Below are 14,131 nucleotides of genomic sequence, written 5' to 3' on the forward strand. Positions count from 1 at the left end.
CCTGAAAATGTGTCTTCTGTGTGATCTAAACTATTAGTGATTTAGTGATGCTTTCAACTCTTTTTTTTTTTTTTTCTGAGTACCAGGAATGGAACTCAGCTCAACCACAGAGCCATATTCCCAGCCATTTTTTGTCTTTTATTTAAAGATAGGGTCTCACTGAGTTGCTGAGGCTGGCTTTGAACTCAGAATCTTCCTGCTTCAGTCTCCCTCAACTGATATTTTACTTTAACTTATTGAGTCATTAATTTCTAAAATTTATTTTTGGTTCTTTTTCAGAATATCAATCTCTTTAATAAAATATTATATCTTTTCCTGTATTTTCTATCTTATCCCATATATTTTTTTAGTTCATTGAACATTTTAAATGTGAACTTACTAAATTATTTATTTAACATTTCCTCCACTATGTGTAAGTAGAATCAGTTGTTGAATTGTTATGAACTATTTGGGCTGACTTTTCCCCTTCCTTAAATATACTGGTTGTATAAATTTTTTCCATCCAATGGGATGATTATCTCTTCTACTCTCATTCAAGAAACTTTTTAGTGAACTGCTTTCTCTTAAGTGTCACATACTGGATGAGTATATAAGTATTGATACTCCATGTTACCCTCTACTGTGCCCACTTTCCAGCACTGCTTTTACAGAAGATACTAAACCATATTAACTACAAACACTTCAAAGAACAGCCATGTTGTGTTAAACTTTAGAAAAAAATTCTTTTGCAGATATTCATCACAATTCCTTTAATCCAAGTAAAAAATTGAAATAATGTTCCTGGAAAGGTTGAGAAATGGTCATTAAAACTATTTCCAATCTTTAGGGGTTGAAAAGTGGAAAAGAGAAAAATGGGAGGAGAACCAAAAATAAAGGAGAAAGAAATAATACAAACTAAAATAAAAAGAATAATACAAACTAAAATAAAAAATAAGAGGGATTTGGGAAAGAAGCAAGTAAAAGGAAAGAAAAAGAACTAAAAAGAACAAGTGTAAACATGAGCTAGGAAAGAAAAGATAGAATGATTCTAGTTAATATTTTAAAGCATTAGAAGAAATACAATAAGTTGTGTTGAGAACTGTAAAATAAAATAACAAAAGAACATCTGTAGATTCAAAATTAACAGCAAGATAAAAACTGACATTAAAGCTATTTATAATATTCTATGTCAAGCTCTTCACAGTGGGGAGATTCCTTATTTAGCCCTCCTGATCTGGATTTCTTCAGGATTTGGAACTATTACAAGATACCCACTGCTTCTCATCTTTACCTCATTTTCTTGGGTGTTAAGGTAGTGGTCATACCTTTTCACCTCTGATACAATTCTAGTAAGCCTGCTCCAATCTTTGGTGTGTTCAGGTACATACTATCCTTCAAGTAGGTCAGAGGAGATGGTCCCCTATATTGTCTGTGACTTCAAAGCCAGGTTAGTCCCTGTTAGGCAACACAGTCTCATGTGTCCTACTTAAGAAAAAGCTCGGTGTATTCATTTTGGAATTTCTTGTGAATACTTCAGAGTGTGAAAGGTGTGGGAATGTAAGGTAGAAGTACTGTGGTATGGTTTAACTGGTATTGGATTGTCTGTGGCAAGTATAGGACTCTTGCCCACATTGGAGTGTGCAGGTTGCAGGCACACTGGGTGGAAGCTTGTGTTTGTGGGATGCTCCCCTGTTAGCCCCTTTGTGGGATGTACTGCATAAATGAGGTTCTTTGTTGGCTATTTGGGGTTATCCTCAGGAAATTTCTTCTGTGGTTCTATGAATCTGAATGAGAATTGAGTTAACTGGAAATTGTGAGGCTCACAGTTGTGAACTCTCCAAAAAGTTCTGGGGTACAGGAGACACTTCCCTACAATTGCTACGATTCTCTCACCAGATGGTGCTTTTTTAGTTAGCCCAGAACCTCGAGTCTGAATGCTTGAAAAGTGCTCTGTCTACTGGCTGTTTTGTTTGGTTCAGGGTACAGGGTGCAGGGTTGTTCTTGCTGCTGTGTGTCACTAACTGTCTGCTCCTCTTTTTCTCTCTCCCATTCCCTCCCACCTCTCATCCCTGCTTAATGGTAATCTTCTTCTCATGCTCTTCCTACCCTGCTTTGTTTTGAGTCGGCTTGGGCTGGTTTATAAAGGCCCTATCTAAGTACTTGCTGGCTGGCTGTAATTATGAAGTCTATGAATATGAGTTCATTCTGGGCAGACTGTGGCACAGAAGCCTACACCATTGTTTCTACAGATCACCTGGGTTTTATGTGTCACCTTCACCTAGATAGGAGCTCAATTGACCTCTCTTCACCTGAGCTTCTGCAACTTGCAGCTGTGCATCGCTGAGCACCCATTCCCCTCTGCAGGGGCTTATCTGTAACAGGCCTATTTAAACTCCTCATGACTGCTGCATCTGTGCTGCCAGCCAATGTAAGCTTTCTGTTGGTGGTCGTTGGCACAGAATCCTCCACTCTGGCTGCTGCAGAACACCAGAATTTTACCCACCACTGTGGCTGAAGTGGAGTGTCCGTTGGCCTGTTTTCACTTGCACTCCTGCAGAGTTCCTGATGAATGCTGAGTTGGGGTTAGCACTCCATGGGAGTGACTTGCTCTTGGTTCAACTCCACCCCATTCACCTTGTCCACAGTGAGGGAGAGGGGCATTGGATCACCATCAGCTAGGAGGAATTCCTTTACAAGTTCCTTTTAGATGAATTATTGAGACATCCCATTTTGGATGTGTTCCCTGTGGTTTTACTTGTTATCCTCTCTAGGTGGGGAAGAGCTGTATTGATTTAGTTTCTTCTAAGGAGGCTGGCTAGATGTGGGCTCTACAAAGTAGCTGCTGTGCCTGGCACTTTTTCCTGCCAAAGGTTGGTTTGAATTGTGTGAACTCCTTCACTGTCTTTGCTGTGTCTGACCCATTTAACTTGGTCTGCCTTTCTTTACAACCATTGTCAAGAAGTAAGTTTGTGAGACCCAACACTAGTCAGGGTTTGAGGCTAAGGGATTCTTTATTTTCTGCTCCAGCAACTAAATTCTAATTCCCTCCAAGTCTCAACCTATCAAAAATTTGGTTTGAGTGGATATTCTGACACAAATTTTTCTGGTTAACTGTTCTTTCACTGCTTTATTTCTGGGCTGTGAAGGAATTGAGTTTTTTTTTTTTTTTCCTATGATCTGCTCTAACATCTTGCAAGAAAACCTGAAGTGAGTTTTTCAAGACAACATATAGTTCATTTTTTTTTTAAAAAAAATTCAACCTGTCTTCTAATTGATGCATTTGGTATCATTTATACTTAATACAATTATTTGTTTTTATGGGTAAATTTGCCATTTGATTATTTGTTTTATATTTGTTCCCTAGTTTTTCTCATGTTATTTTTTTCTACATTTCAGTAGGTTACTTGAACATTTTTAAAAATTCATCTTGAAGTTTTCTATTGGGTTTTGAGAGTATTTTGTAAAACTTTTCCAGTGGTTTCATCATATTACCCAATATATTATATTTTATATTATATTTCATTATATTACTCAGTATATTACCACATTACAATTTTGCTTGACTTATGAAAACAGTTTAGAATAAGCATGAGAATAAGGAAAGCCTTCTCTCTTCAGTTGTCCTTTCTTATTCTCTTTATTTAGAAGATTTCCTTAAGCTATTTAAGTCTTCAAACAACATTCTCTTAGCTGTCCTAAATATGATCATATCTTGATTTTCTTGTCATTCCAGAAGAATATATTTACTGAGTAAAAGATTCTCAGTTTACCATTATTTTAGTTAAATACATGCAAATTATTGTTCCATTTCCTTCTGGATTCATAGTTTCAGATAAGAAATCCATAGTCTTCCTGATTATCTTTCTATGAGTAAGATATTATTTTTCTCTGGTTGCTTTCAAGATTTTTTCATGTCTTTTAGTTTTCATAAGTTTGTAATTTATTGTCATAAATTTCCTTGTATTTGTGAATTTTAGTGTTTAACTGGCTTCTTGAGTCTCTAGGTATATGTCTCTTGCTAAAACTTTGAAGTTTTCAGCCATTATTTCTTTGAGAACTTCACCCTCTTTTATTTCTCTTCTTTTGGGACAGATGCCATAAATGGAAATTTCCATTCAGTGCTTCTTTAGATCTTATATCTCTTTTCTAAGGTTATCTATCTTTTAATAAAATTTTGTCTTTTTAAAAATTTGCTTCAAGAGTGTTTGTAACTGTTCCTTGAAGTATTTATTTATTTATTTATTATGACTGATCTGATTTAAAGTCTTTCTCAGGCAATTCTCACATTTGTAATCTTCTTGTTATTATCATCTTTTTTCTCAGTCTCAGAAATTTTTGATTCTTAATATATGTTCTGTTTTCTATGAAAACCTGGAAAGACATTAGTCTTACATTTTGATCCTTGCATTTAATTACTTTCTCTGATAGTGGAAGTGGGGTTGCTGTTTCATTATAGCCAGATAATTGTATGTGTCCAGATTCTTCATTAAGCCTCCTTTGATATATAGCAGAGGAGGCTCCTCATTGATAAAGGGCTTGGTTAGGATTTGATTTTGGCACATTATCCCTTGACACTGAAATACAGGTAGTCTCATCACTTCTGAACATTGACAAAAGTCTTAACTCTCCAATAGATGTCTGCTTGTGCCACTCCAACAGGAAATGAGAGTGGTATTTTGTTAATGTTGGGTTAAAGAAGAATTCCTCTTTAACACCTCCAATGAAATTGTGGGAATAAGTGGAACTTCATTAGTGGATGGCAGTAATAAAATTCCAGATTTTGCCTTCTGACATCAGAACAGTACTAATTGCAGATAATTGTGATTATTTTTTGGGGTGATACAACTCAGGGTGTGGAAAAAGTGCACATTTGTATCGGTCATGTTTATCTAGAATAATCATTTTCTAAAATCTTCTGTCTTTGTAGGCTGCCCCTATTCTGGTTTTTTGGTTAGAAAGATTAGGCTTTTGTTGGGACTTGCTTTATTGGCATGCCTTGACAGCTGTGGGTAGCTGCTATTTTTGGTTCCAGTGTGAGATGTGTGAGACAAAATAGAAAACTGAGGGTGTTCATCCCTGGATCCCTAGGTCCCTAGAAAACCCGCCATTTTCTTTTTTACTTTCAAAAAGTCCTTTAATGTTTGTTTTATATATAAGACCTTGGGGTTTTAGATGCACTTAACAGGAGTAATAGAGACAAACATGTCAACTTGAAATTTCTGAATGCAAAAGACCTTCTGTGATTTAATTTTCTCTGTAAATGAAATGCCCAGAGTAGAGCAATGCTATGTGAAATGGGAATATATTGGTGATCAGAAAGTTTAATGCCCAGGAAATTTTATTTCAATTGTGAGAAAGGCATGAGGATATCCTTAAATATATTAAGGTTTATTTTAAATTCATAAAAAGGTGAAAATATTATTTGGTGATCAATTAAAAACAACTCTTAAAATAATGATTAAAAGACTCAACTATATGAAATTTTAGCTACAAAAGAAATATTATAAGCCCTCTTACTTTGTCATCAACATCTATTTAAAAGCAAAACTAAAATGCCTTACATTGACACTATAAAATGTTAAAATTTCAAATTTTAGAAATTGACAGTCTTAAATAGAAAAAAAGATTATAATGTGATAAATTATCATCAACTATGTAGTGAAGATAAAGGAGATTTCTTGACATCAACCACAATTTTATAGAAAATAAAGATCTCAAATTATTACTTTGGAGAAAAACATTTTTCTTTAACACATATCACATAAAATAATAAATCATGGTCAATTTGCTGTTTTTTTCAGCTTGAATCAGTGTGAAGCATCTTAAGTTCTTATTAAATTTACTGCATTAAACATATACAATGACTATTTGCATAAATTTTCAAACTTGATGTTCTTAGATTTATTGAGACTGGGGCTTAATTGAGGATCTATTCTGACTAGGCATTGGGACCTTCTCATTTGTACCAGACTGGCTCCCTTCTGAATCACATAATACATGACAGAGTGTTTCTGTAACACCTTGCAATAACTTCTTATATTTTTATATTAATCTCCATTCATGTTTTGCCTGGGAGTAATAAATCCTTCAAAAGTGTAGGATGATTAGGGCTCCACATGAGTGCAATTAAGTAGTGATGGTTTCTATTATCAGCTCTACAGAAAGTTTCCTATAAGTATTATTTATTGCCATTGTTTCTCAAGGTTATTTTTTTCCATTTTGCAATGAATGCAACAGTAAACAAGATTGTTATAAATTCATAAAGGACATTACCTAGATTATCATCAATTGTGTGTGAGTTTTTATGGCTGTGGTGATTCTGGATGCCATTTTACCCATTTAGGTGTTTTGACAGAGTGAAGTTGGTTTATAAATATCAATGATTTAATGCATAATGTCCTGACCATGTAGTAGTGTGGCTTAAGCTTAAAAGTCAGCACTATGTCAAGCAGCTTTTATAGCCTTCCTCTCTGACAACTGCCTTTTCTTTTTTTCCAAGCTATTTTTTGGTCATCCTTCAAAGCCCTAAAGTCAGCCATTCAACATGTTTTTCCTAATTTCCTATTGGATTCCCAATGCAGTGGGTATTTACATAATGGCAACAACTAGTATTGTTGTCTAGTTATTTGTCTAATATGGAAAAAGGGAATTGAGACTCCTCAAAAGCAAAGAGGAGAAGATTTTATAAGTCATGTTTATTTCTGAAATCTTGTGCCTGCCATCATGCCTAATTCTTATTGGGTACAAAACAGAAGGTGATTTTAAGGAATACCACCATATAATTATTCTTGTACTTATTGCACATGGGAAATGGATTAAGAAATTATTAGGAGTACTTATTTGTATATATCTTATGTGTATCAATTGAAGAAAAAAATCATCATTTGACTTATTTCTGTCGAGTTTGAAATTACCCTTTCTTTATTCTGTTATGGTCTTTATTTAGATCTAACTTTATTTTAATTATGGTATAATGATTTCACAATATGTAAAAAAATTCATATAGTTATTCATGTCACTAAAGAGGCAGGGAGATTTCATATTTGTTTATAAAATTCTATGTAATTCTAATATTAAATGAAGAAATTATAGCATGCTGTTACATGTTTTAATTTTGAAAGTAAAAACTCTGCAAAATAGAAATGCATGCCATAGTCATGGCTTCTAGTTTATATACATCATTATTAACATGTAATCTTTAATTAGCTCTAAGGTATAAATGATACCTAGATATGAAATTAACAGGCAATTTAGTGTTATATTCCAAGAATCTAAGTTTTCAAGACTGCTTCAATGAATTTAGTGAATTCAGTCTAATTGAATTCAGTCTAATGAAGAATTGAGAATGTTAAGAATTTGATTCAGAATCTAGTAGTGGGCTTTTACAATGGGATATTGCAATAACAAAACTGAGGTGAACACTGCTAATTCTATAAGAGTGAGACTTCTGCTAAGGTGTATGTGCTATGGTTTTAAATAAGTGTTTTGAAAGAACCGAATTTTTGTGCTTATAAATTCAGATTATCCGTGTAAGAGTTAAAGCCTCTCAATGCAGCTAGATCTGTGTGAATAGAGAAAGCTTTAAAGATAAGGTAATCCTCAGACAATGTATGTGCACAAAATTCCTACTCAAATACACAAGATCTTATTGGAATTGATATGGATAATGGTGAAAAATATGGAAGGTAGATTCAAAACTAAGAATTTGTCATTGCTACCATTTAAAAAATTCTTTAAATTAAAATTTTTTTAACTTACATATGAAAAACTACTTACAAACTGGTTTCTATGTGATGTTTCAATGCCAGTATGCATTGTGTAATACGTAAGTCAGTGTAATTTACTCTTTTTGTCTTTTATGGTTTGTACCTATTTTATGAACATTTTCTCCTATATATATTTCCCAAAACTTTTATTGTTGTATAACATGTAGAACATGACCTAGGAATAAGAGCAGAAATTTTGCATCTGCTAGAATAAAACATTGGCCCAACACTCCAATATGGTGGCACAGGAACTGGTGTCCTTAACGAGATTCCCAGAGTTTAAGAAATAAAACTAAAAATCAATAAGTGGGATGAAATCAAATTTAAAAATTTCTGCACAACAAAGGAAACAACTAAGAGCATGATGAGAGAGCCTATACAATGAGAGAAGGTTTTTGCCACCTGCTCCTCAGATAGGGCATTAGTATCCAGAATATAGAAAAAAATTGGTACAGCCTATATAGAAAGCAGTTTGGAGATTTCCTTAGAAAATTAGGAATAGAACCACCATTTGACCTAGCTATCCCTCTCCTCGATATATACACAAAGGACCTAAAAACAGCATATTACAGGAACACAGCCACATCAATTTTTACAGCAGCACAATTCACAATAGCTAAACTGTGGAACCAACCTAAATGCCCTTCAGTAGATGAATGGATAAAAAAAATATGGCATACATACACAATGGAATATTATGCAGCAATAAAAGAATAAAATCATGGCATTTGCAGGTAAATGGATGAAGTTGGAGAAAATTAATGCTAAGTGAAGTTAGCCAATCCCCAAAAAACAAATGCTGAATGTTCTCTCTGATATAAAGGGGCTGATTCGTAGTGAGGTAGGGAGGGGGAACAAGGGAAGAATAGAGGAACTCTAGATAGGGCAGAGGTGTAGGAGGGGAAGAGAGGGGACACGGGGTTAAAAATGATGGTGGAATGAGATGGACATCATTATCCAAAGTACATGTATGAAGACACAAATTGGTGTGAATAGACTTTGTATACAACCAGAGATATGAACAATTGTGCTCTATATGGGTAAAATGAATGGTAATGCATTCTGCTGTTATATGTAAATAAAATAGAAATAAAAATAAACTTCAAACACCACCAAACCAAATAAAACAAGTAATACAACTAATAAATTGGGAAAAGGTCTAAGAAGACACTTCTTAAAAATGCAACTGGCCAAAAACTGTATTTAAAATGGAGTATTACTTGGCCATTAAAAATAATGAAAATCAAGGCATTTTCTGGTAAATGAATGGAACTGGAGACTATCACACTAAGTGAAATAAGCTGGACTCAGAAAGCCAATGTTTAAATATTTCCTCTGATATGCAGAAGTTACTCCAAAATAGGGGAACAAAAAAGAGAGAAAGAAAGATTAATGATAAGTAAAAGGAGGAATCCCATCAAAATAGATGGACTGAAGGGTAAAGATAAGGAACAGGATAAGAGAAGAACACTGGAAAGAATCGGTCATGATTTCCTATGTCCCTACATGAATATACCAGAGTGAACCTCACCATCATGAATATCCACAAAACACTAACAATAAAAAAAAAACCCTGAAAGGATATAGAAAGATCAGTAGAGTGGAGGGACGGGAACAGATTGAGGGAGGAGGTGGGGGAAAGGGGAAATCCTGAAGACTAAATTGGAGCAAAGTCTATTCTATGTTATGCTTTTATAATTATGTCAAAATGAATCCTAATACTATATATAGCTGAAAAAATTAAAAAAAAAAAACAGAAAAAAGAATAATGTTGATGACACCTTTAGAAAATCCTGTTGAATTATGTTATAAACTGCTTTAAGCTTGTAGATCAGTTTGGAGAAAATTGACAAATTTCCTTTGGTGAAACTTCCAGTTTAAAAAAAAGAAATCGACATTTATTTTTCTTTAATTTTTTTTTCAGCATTTTATAATTTTAATACAAATGCCCTTTACATGTTTGTTAATTTTATGCCTAAATATTTTTTAAATTTGAAGAGACTGTGAGTGGTTTTAGGGTTCTAATTTTTGATTCTTTATATTCATTGTTATTACATAGAAATGTGGTTTATTTTTGTGTGGCCTTGGTGAATTAATTTAGTAGTAAGAGCAATTATTTTTCTGTGGATTGCCTGGAATTGTCTACTTAGACCAGTGTATCATCTGCAGTTGTATCTGTTCCTTTTAGGCCATCCTGACCTGCACCCATCTTATTGTAATAGCTTCAATTTCCTGCAACATTGAATTCGACTGGTTAGAGCAGACATCTTGGCCTTATACTTGATTTTATTAGGAAATATTTTTTTTTTAGTATTAAGTATGGCATTAGCTGTAGGTATTATTATTAAATCTCCTTAACAAGTTGAGGTATTTTTCCCTCTTTAAATAATTGAAAATTTATACCATTGATGGATGTTGTAGATTGTAAATACTTTTCTGTATCAATTAGTATAGGTATATAAATGTTCTCTTTAGTGTATTGATATGGAAGATTACATTGATGATGTTTCAAATGTTAAAGCAGCTGTGCATGTCGTGAATAAAGTCCACTTGGTCATGGTGTATTATTTAGTACATTGCTAAATCTCGTTTTTTTCATATTTTGTTGAGGATTGCTGTATTAATTTCCTGTTAGATATAGTTCTCTTTTTCTTTTTTGTACTATCTTTGGTCCTGGAATCAGGGAAGTATTGGCATCTGAAAATGAACTGGAAAATATTTCCTGCTCTTGATGGATAAGATTGTTTTAAAATTGATGTCCTCAAATTTTAAAGAAGTCATCAGCGAAACTATCTGAGACTTGAAATTACTTTATAAGAAACTTTAAATTGTGCATTACATCTCTGTAATGGCTACAAAGCTATTATGATTGTCAATTCCATCTGGCTGAGTTTTAGTACTTATTGGTTAACCAGGAATTGTTCTGTCTTCAAAGTTTATGAACTTGTGAGCAAAAAGGTGTCATAATAACATTACTCCTCAGATCTATACTGACATTCTCCCTTTTATTTTGACATTTGTGAGTTTTGTAACCTGCTTTGTTATTTTTGTCACTCTTTCTACAACCATCAAGAACTGGCTGTCATAGCTCTTTCAAAGAAGTAGCTTTTTGATTCCTTAATTTCTCTACTATTTTTTTAAAAATAATTTCTATGTTATTGATTTCTATTCTTAGATTTATTATATTATTCTTTCATCTTCTTGTTTATGATTTTTTTCTAGGTTTCTGAGATGATTGCTTGTTGCTTGTTGTCTTTTCCTCCTTTCTAAAATAGATATTAAGGGCCATATAAATTTAAATTTCTCTTTCAGCATTGTTTTATCTTTTTTTTTTTTTTTACAAATTTTGATATGATGTATTTTTCATTTTAGTTCAACTTAGTGTTCTCCCTCATTTTCATTGAGACTTGTTCTTGACATCAGAATGACTTACATTGATAGGGATTTAATTTTTAACTGCTTAGACATTTTCCTAATTTCCTTTAATGATATCTACTTTGTATAATATATCATCCTCTGTATGTTTCCAATTTCTATAAATGTATTGAGTTTTATTTAATGTCTCAGAATATGGTCTGTTTTGGAGAATGTTCCATGGGAACTTGGGGGAAAAATGTGTATTCTGCTGTGGAGTAGAGGGTTCTATGCATATTCATTGGATAGTGTTGGTTGTTTGGGATATTCAGATTTTCTCTATTCTTGCTGATTTTCTGTATTTATGAATTTGCTTATTTATTCTTTTGTGTTTATCAATGTTAGCATAACATTTTTGCACCCACATTTAAGATCAGTATTTTTTTCTGATATACTGATCTATTTATTAGTATTAACATTTTCCTTTGCTGCTAGTTATTTTTGCTCTAAAATTTACATTATCAGGTATCAATATATCCGTGCCTACGTTTTCCTTATTAATGCTGCTGTAACATAATTTTCCATTTCTTTCAATCTAATTTAATTCCCATGAATTAGATCCAGTTTCTTATACAATTAATGACTTTGGGTGATCTCTATATACTATACTAATCTCTTATTTATTGATATATTTGTATCATTTAAATTTATGATAGCTATTGATATATTCTTTCTTCTGTATACCATTTTATTATTTTCTTTTTGATTTGTTTCCTCTGATCCTTTTTTCTTCATTCCTCTATTCTATTTCTATGGGCTACATAACATTATGTAAAATCTCATTTTGTTTGCTAATGTATCTTTTCTGTAACCTTTTACGCTGAGAGTTACATTACATATGTGACTTAATGCAGTCTACCAGTGTCAACATTTCACCATTCCAAGCTAACTGTGAAGTTCTTACCACTCTGAAGGTTGTTGTACCTTCCTTACCTATAATATCACTGTCTCAAGTGTCACAATATGTAGTCTTATTTCAATCACTAATCAGGCTTATTAAACTCATAAATTAAAGAATCTAGAATATGCAACCATACTTTTAATTTTTTTTTTTTTGCTTCCTGATCTTCCAGGACTCTTACATCACTTCTTTTCTATATGAAAATATCCCTTTGCTACTCTTTAAGGTTAAATCTATTAGTAAAATTATCTTGCATTTATTTTGCTTGAGAATCATTCTTTTATATTTTTTAAATTTTAATCTGTTATATATGACAGCAGAATGTGTTATAATTCATATTACATATATAGAGTACACTTTTTCATATCTGTGGCTGTACACAAAGTAGAGTCACACCATTCCTGTGTTCATACATGTACTTAGGGTAATGATGTCCATCTCACTCCATCATCTTTCCTACCCCCATGCCTCCTCTCTCTCCTCCCTCCCCTTTGCCCTATCTAGAGTTTGTCTAATCCTCCCATGCTCCCCCACAAGCACATTATTAATCAGCATCCTTAAATTAGAGAAAACATTCAGCATATGATTTTTTGGGATTGGCTAACTTCACTTAGCATTATCTTCTTCAACTTCATCAAGTTACCTGCAAATGCCATAATTCTATTCTCTTTTAATGATGAATAATATTACATTATGTATACATACCACATTTTCTTTATGCATTCATCTACTAAAGGGCATCTAGGTTGATTCCACAGTTTAGCTATTGTAAATTGTCCTGCCATAAATATTGATGTGGCTATGTCCCTGTAGTATGTGTTTTTAAGTCCTTTGGGTATAAACTGAGTAGTGGAATAGCTGGGTCAAAGGGTGGTTCTGTTCCCAGTTTTCCAAGGATTCTTCATTCTGCTTTCCATATTGGCTGCACTAATTTGCAGTCCCACCAGAAATGTATGAATGTGCCTTTTTTCCCACATTCTTGTCAACACTTATTTTTGTTTGTCTTCATAATAGCTGCCATTCTGACTGGAGTGAGATGAAATCTTAGAGTAGCTTTGATTTGCATTTCTCTAATTCCTATTGATTTGTCTGTAAGCTCATTAATTCTACTTTCTATCACTTCTATTTTACTATTAAGCATAACTTATAAAACTTAATATTCAGTTTTATAATTTTTATAGTTTTATTTAAATAACTGCTGTTTCTCTGATTATACTATCTTATCAGCATTTTAAAAAAAATATTTTTAATTGTTGATGGACCTTTATTTTATTTATTTGTTTGTGGTGCTGAGAAACAAACCCAGTGCATCATGCATGCTAGGCAAGCGAATTACTACTGAGCAACAACCCCAGCCTTCTTATCAGCATTTTTAAGAAAAGAAAATTTGAAAAAAAAATTGCTATCACTTCTTCAAATATTGTCCACAGTACTCACACTATAAAACGTTTGACTTCTTAAATTATTTCAGAGATCAATGATGGATTGTTGACTTTTTCAGACAGATTTTGCTCTGAATTTTATTTCAGATAATTTCTATTTCAAGTTCAATACTCTTGAAGTTCAGTATCAGTAAAAACTTTTTATTTTTTTTGTACATTTCATGAAAATATCTGTATCATTTGAGAGTTAGTTTAAATGCATTGCTTTTTAAAAAATTTCTATCTAGATATGAACACAATATTTTTATTTTGTTTATTTATTTTTGTGGGTATTGAGGATCAAATGCAGTGCCTCATGTGTGTGAGGCAAGCACTCTGCCACTGAGCCACGACCCCAGAACAAATGCATTGCTTTTTATTGTCATCATAGTTTATATTTTTCTGCATTTTAGGGCCTTAAAAGTGTTGTTGACAGAAAGTGAATACCATCTTTTTAGTGTTTAGGTAATTTTTGTAATTGTATAAATGTTACTGAATTTTATTTTTAGGACTTAGTTAACTTACTGGGATACAGTTTGATCCTTTTGATGTTTGCATTTAAACTTTGTTGGAACAGCACACCATTAATTTAGAGTAATTATAACAAAACAATCACCTTGTGAACAATTAGCTGATGCTGCTGTTGGAAT

This window comes from Spermophilus citellus, assembly GCF_964194105.1.
Source record: "Spermophilus citellus genome assembly, chromosome: 3".
NCBI lineage: Eukaryota > Metazoa > Chordata > Mammalia > Rodentia > Sciuridae > Spermophilus > Spermophilus citellus.